Raw genomic sequence first — 6,859 nt, 5'->3', positions numbered from 1 at the left:
CCCTTCTGATAATCTTGGAATGCTTTATGGAATGACCTTATCAGGAGTTGTACTGGTTCCAGTTCTTGAGTGAACCCAAGGACATGCAGGAAGCTTCCTATCTCCCATGCCCTGCTACACGTTCTGTTTTCAATGTGCGGTAGAAACGGTCCTAACAAACCTCTCTGGTTGTTCTATGTAGAGAGACTGTATGTTCATATGTCATTTTGCTCTCCCTCTTCAGAACAATAAAGAAGTGTGATACGATGATGGACTATCCTCATACCCAAAACATCCACCATCATATTTTAAAGGGCAGCTGCAAAACCTCCCGTTTTCACAACTGTTAGCCTGCTTTAACTGTGGCGATGAGCATGTAGGCATGCTGAACCAAGACCTCAAGCCACACGGACTCTGCAGCAAGGCCAGTTTATAGATCCCCCCCATCACACACTGTGTCGCTCCGATGGCTCTAGGCACTGGGACCTTGAACGTGCTCAGAAGGTGGCTTCCTGCTCTAACCCTTCTTCATACAAGATGCGATGGCAGCATGTTGCTTTCAAGCACCGTTCAGGTGTACAGGGAAAAATAATATCATTCACCTTCTCTGAAAAGAAGAATGTCTGGGTAGGTCCCCTGCTCAGCAGTTGGTACACGTGCCACGTACAGACCCAGTTAAAAACCCTCCTGTGAAGCTGCTTGAATCTGTGCAAGAGAGCTGAATTTCACTTGCTCATCAGGTGCTTTTAAATGTTGGATAGCAGAATCTCAAATGTTATTACTTCTCCATAAATTCTTTACAGAAAACTACCCTTTACACTGCTGAACAACAGATTAATTAATTAAAGTTTACACATATAGGAAAACTGCCCAGTTTACATTTAATTAATAAGAGCCAGTAATTGGATACACAGCACTGAAATCCGTATTAGCATGGAAAAAATGCCTGCAGTTGCTGTTTGGTAAAACTAGCTGCAAAATGACACCAAAAAATAACTCCTTGACTAAAAAAAAAAAAAAAAAAAAAAAAGAAGAAGCAAAATTTACAGGAAAAGACCTAGATAAAAAGCCTTTTGAAATTCACCCTTCTTATTTCCAAGTCCCCAGGGTTACCTGAGGCAGAAATCATCCTGTCTCCTTGTGGACACACAGATGCAGTCTCAGGCCAGTTCTCCTCCTGACTCCAGCAGAGTCCAGTGACGTAATTATGACAACAGGATTCTTGTATAAGTCACAGAGCTATCCCCAAACTGAAGAGCACTGCACAAATTCTCTGCAGATTTGGGAGGGTCAACCTACTGCTATTCCTTTTCCTTTATACCACTCATCCATTATTATATTCAATGAGATATCAAAAAACTGCAAAAGTTACTACTTTTAAAAGGGCAAACTTATAATGTTCTGCCTTCATATTAATAGCATGTTTATTAATGACCAGTGTAGCTACAAATACTTCCTATACACTACAAGGAGACAAATAAAATAAGGGAATTTTATAAGATATTTAAGTTTATGACTGAAATGTTAGAATATTTCATGCCTACAATCATGGAAGAAATTCTACTCAGAAAGCATCATTTCACAGTACTGGAAGTGTACGAAGTTTCACTGTCTTTAACCATAGCTAGTATTTTTTAATTTTTCTTAAAGAAGCATATTAAATTAAGATTGATGAAAAGCTATTTGTTGACAGCCCTTATTTGTTTAGGAAATCACAGTAGTTTCATCATGAGATGGAATAATTTTATGCTACCCGATGGCTCAGTTTAAATTTTCTTCAGTAGCAGAATTTGTTGTATTTGCTACAATTTGTTGTATTTGTACAGCATTTGCTACAAAACCAGTTACTAGTTACATGACAAATGATTCACTGCATTAATATGCTACTTAAAATAATATGCAAAGGTTTGTATGTTAACCAGAATTATCTTTTGCATAAGTTTTGATAAGATTTTCTATAAATAATCTCCGGCTTTTTCATATCAAAATAGTATGCTGCACAAATACAAACATATCTAAGACTAGCTTAGTTTTATTTCAAAACTCCAGTCCCAAAAACATTCTGGCATATGAGTAAATTTGAAATAAAGGCACGAATGTAAGATGGGAGAAATCATGTATGACATGATCAAATCCTGCTATTCCCTCCGCTGTTAGCAGAACTTCTTCAGTGCTGCCAAAACAGGTCCCTCAGTGACTACTAAAGAGAGGGAATGAATTGACCCTTCATACTTCTGTCATATAAAAACTCATTTCAATTGATTTTTTAATATGGAAAAATGTGCACTACAGGAAAGACGTTCTTTATACTATTTTTTCCCCTGTATTGCTAAGGAAACTTCTTACAATCAAATCTTGCATTTGTAAAAATCTGGTTTCTGGGGGATTTTCGGCATCATGAAGTAAATCATGAACAATTAATGTATACGAAATGACTACTGTAAAATATTAATATGCTTTCTTTCTGCCTTAGGTGGATCAGAATGCAGCCCCGGAATTAGAGAAGATGAGGAAAGAAGATACTGATGAACAGCTTTTTGGTCCTATGTCAGTCCAAGCTTTATAATGTTCACTAGTATTCAGACCACCACACCGAGGTTTCTTTTCAGATTGGACACCTACGCTGTTTTTCAAATTCTGAACGACTTTGCAGCTTGTTGTGTGAGATGTTCTCTCAAATTCTAAGTCAAGTCATCTACTACTGACAGCAAAGAAATATTAGCCTTAGGTAAGCAGAAGTTTCAGCAGAAAGTCAAACTGTGAACCACTCCTCTGAGAAAACTGATACTGTAAACTTGAGTGAGAACTGATTTTTCAAAATAAATTTCACAGTAATTGCGAAGAAAGAGAAAGCTACACAATAATGGTTTTCTTCATGTGGTTTTGTTGGGATTTTTTCTTTAAATCTGATGACCTTACAATCACATACAGAAAGCATTCCTATCTTATCTTTAAGACTATTAACTCTGTTAATTGTTCAGCTCTCCATATTAAATGTAATCATTCTTTCTGATTGTGGTATAAAACAGAACACAAGCTAATAAAATCAAGGTTATTTCCATACAAGCCTTCCTGAAAATAAAAATAAATCTCAAACTACTATCACTACTGAAAACAGTTTTGGTTTTCTGATTTTTTTAATAGGTAGTAATATGTCCTTTCATCATTCCAGCTTAGTAAGAAATGCAGGTCCCTAGAAGAAAGTCTTAATTTAAATGGTTTGGGGTTTTTTTGTTTCCCATGTCTTCTGAGTAAGGAACACAGCTTCACAGTGTTGCTTGTTTTGCAAGTACATTGAGTTATGGTGGACATACTCGGAAGGCATCCTACTTCTGTCAATAAGCTGGCGTATTTATCCAGTATGTTGATAAAACACACATTTTGATGCGTCTCCCCTCCCACTTGCTGGTACACACGTGAGACGGGGTACGCAGGGAGTCTGTACTAACCAGCCCTAACGAATCCATACAAGCTGAGCCAGAACGTCTCCTTACTACCGTAAACTCAAAGATCTCCGAGTTAGGGAGTTTATTTGCCAAAAGCCTGCTACACAGGAAAGGGTGTGCAAACTTCTGCACGCCAGTGAGGAATCTCATCTTTGGCTTGCAAAGACACACGCCCATGTAATACCAGAGACTGGGTGTCCCCCTCCTGTAACACACCCTCAGCGCCGGGGGAACACTGCTGGTCACCGTCACATCATCTCTGCTGCTACGCACCCCCATGGATTTCATAAATGGTCCATGAGTAATGACCGGGAAATGTTTACTCTTATTCTAAAACATATAAAATTGTGACGTGTTTGAGATTAAAAGATTTGTAACACTGTGGTATTACTTTATTTGCTAGAGATAGGTGGCTTTTTATTAAAAAAAAAAAAAAAAGTCAGAGCTGAATCACATCTAAAAATCAGTGATAAAATCTAAACGTGTATTACCAAACTTCTTAGACTTCTTGTAAAATAAATAGCCTTTTGTGCTCAAGACCTAGATACCATGATGGAAACATGGCTAGAGTCCTCTACAACTCCAAAACATTACAGCAAGTCTCTCAATACCGTCATGCCCCCTCCCCGCAAAAAAAAAAAGTTGAGAGCCAAACAAGGAAAAAGTTGCCTTTGAGCTGGTTAAAGCATTTTTCAGAACAATTTGTGAATCATGAGAGTAAATGTACAGCACAACAACTGCTTCCAGTAAGATGATCAAAGGCACCGTCTCATATGCACTTCTCAAACCCAGCATCAGCCATCAGCTTCACCAAGTAAATTTATGGCACTTAGATGCTTCTGTGCCTTTTCATTTTAAATCTTCCTTTTGACTTTGTCCTAAAAATATAGTGGCTATATCAAACGCTAGAAAAGTTGCTAAAGCAACTAGAATTGAATAACAGGGTTTCACGGCACACTTATTAGGCAAGGTGGTAAGATTAGCTGCAACAAATCATGCCAGGTGAAACATACGTACAAATCTTTGTGGGAAATCTAGGCTAAGCCTCTTTCCATTACACACATTTTTAGACACTTAGACCACCCCAGGCATTCTATAAAAATGAGATTCTTGCACATATTGAATCTGCCTCTTTTTTCATTTGAATCGGTGATTCATTATGTTGAGTTCCACTGTATCATACAGCAAAAAGACATAGCTTTCTTTTATAAGTTATGATGAGGGTTGTTTTTTCTTTTTTTCATTTTGGAGTAACAGGGAAAGGACCGTTACTGCGAGGTCTGAATTGTCTTTATATTTACACTTTTGGCTTCATAAAGTATCCGTCTTTTGGAACACCCAGCTACAACTTCAGCAGCCATGAATATGAATAAACACAGAAAACAAAGAGCTTGCCTGTCTTCTGACTTGTCAAACACTATGGACCCACCCTATTTAGCATGTTTTTCAAGACTGAAGTAGTCCCAAAATAGTTATGAAGATGTCAATGAACAGTCTACATCAGAGTTTCAAAGCAGAGCAAGAGACTTTATACTCCAAATTCTATGAAGTGAAATTTACAATTTTAATCTTGCATCCAGTAGGGTCTTTGCCCTGTCTGTAACTTGAGGGGAAATATCAAAGGAATATGAAAGCTCTAAAGTATTTTGAGCCTGAAGAACAGTTGCTGCAGGATAATTTTGAAGATAATTTAAACTGTCTCAGGATATAGCTCGCTTTCAGATCCTCCCTCCCTATTCCAAATATCATTCTCTGCAGCTTATTCTAAAAGGATAAATGATTTATTCGCTTTATATGCCACACTGTCATTGAGGGGATATGCTACTAGCATAGCAGCAGCAATATAATGGTGTCATATGCAAAGGGAAGACGTTATATCTGCTACTTCAGGTCAAGGTAAACAAAGCTATCATCTGGTTTATCTGATTTTATTTATCACTTACACACGCACACGCACATCAGTGAGTGCCTTGGGTAGCATCTCACAAAGTACAAGACACATTCCAGTTCGCAAACCCTTAGTTGCGCTCTCTCTAACAGAAAGGTGTGTTTTGAGGATGATTCTCGTATTCATTGCATTCAACCACAATCTGCACAGATCAAAATTATTGACATTTCTTCTGTATTTTCCAGATGTTCTGTGCTACTTTCTGTCAATGGCTTAGTGAAACCAGTGGTCCCCCTGTGTGTGGTGGTCTTGCAGCTGCACTCTCTAGCCCTTAATTACCAACCAGATTCAGGAAGATTTTTGCTATTCTTATTATTTCACTTTTTTATTATCCTCATGTTGCAGCGAATTTCTTCAACTAAGGAGAGCTGGATTACACCTATAACTCCTCTGTGTCAGCAGCTAATAACCTTAAAACTTTCCTCTGAGATTTCTGTCGTCAATTTAGCATAAGACAGCCTTTCACCAAGTAATACCACTGCTGAAGAGCAGGAAATAGTCCAGGAAAAGCCATCTCATAGCCGAGACATCATACATGGACCACTGTATATAGGCCACCACAAAATGCCAACAAGTAGCCGTGCAACTGCACTTACGGTGAGCAGTGTGTCTGGCTGATGGAAGAGGCAAGGCCATGATGGTGCCTGTTGAAGAAAGACATTTCTATGGGAATATTTAGAGGGATAGCTAATGGCGAAATGGAAGCCTGATGACAGTCAGCTGAAAAGGAGGCTGAGGGGTGGCATTGCTGTCTACAGCTTCCTGAGGAGGGGAAGTGGAGGCGGAGGTGCTGAGCTCTTCTCCCTGGTATCCAGTGATTGTATACGTGGGAATGGTTCAAAGCTGTGCCAAGGGAGGTTCAGACTGGATATTAGGAAGAATTTCTTTACCAAGAGGGTGGTCAATCACGGAACAGGCTTCCTAGAGAGGTGGTCGATGCCCAAAGCCTGTCAGTGTTTGAGAGGACATTTGGACAATGCCCTTAACAGCATGTTTTAACTTTTGGTCAGTGCTGAACTGGTCAGGCAGTTGGACTACATGATCATTGTAGGTCCCTTCCAACTGAAACAGTCTAGTCTAGTCTAGTCAGTCAGAACACAGTATGCCAGGTACAGGGGTTAGGAGGTAAAGACTGAAGACACAGAGTAGTCATATTCCTTTACCTAGCTGTTCCAGGAGGCTGCCCATAGTAGACTGCAACATATATAGATACCAAATGTTATGCAGATTTAAAATCTTGGGTAATATATACATATGTATAAGTATGGGTATATGTATAGATGTACACACAGGAATTCATTTGCGGTGTTTTTGTGACAGCTGGATTTGCCTCCTGAATTATCCATTATACCTACAAAAATGGATTTGAGAGGGGAAGCTCTCCTTCCTCCAAACTGGACCCTAATAATTTTTGACACTGTATTGCTCATGTGCAGATTCTCTCCATGAGCTAGTAGTAAATCTGTATTTTGCAACTTCAATCCAT

This window comes from Larus michahellis, chromosome 2 (genome assembly GCF_964199755.1).
Source record: "Larus michahellis chromosome 2, bLarMic1.1, whole genome shotgun sequence".
In the NCBI taxonomy this organism is placed as follows: Eukaryota; Metazoa; Chordata; class Aves; order Charadriiformes; family Laridae; genus Larus; species Larus michahellis.
The sequence above is the reverse complement of the archived record's forward strand: the minus strand, read 5'-3'. Positions refer to the sequence as shown.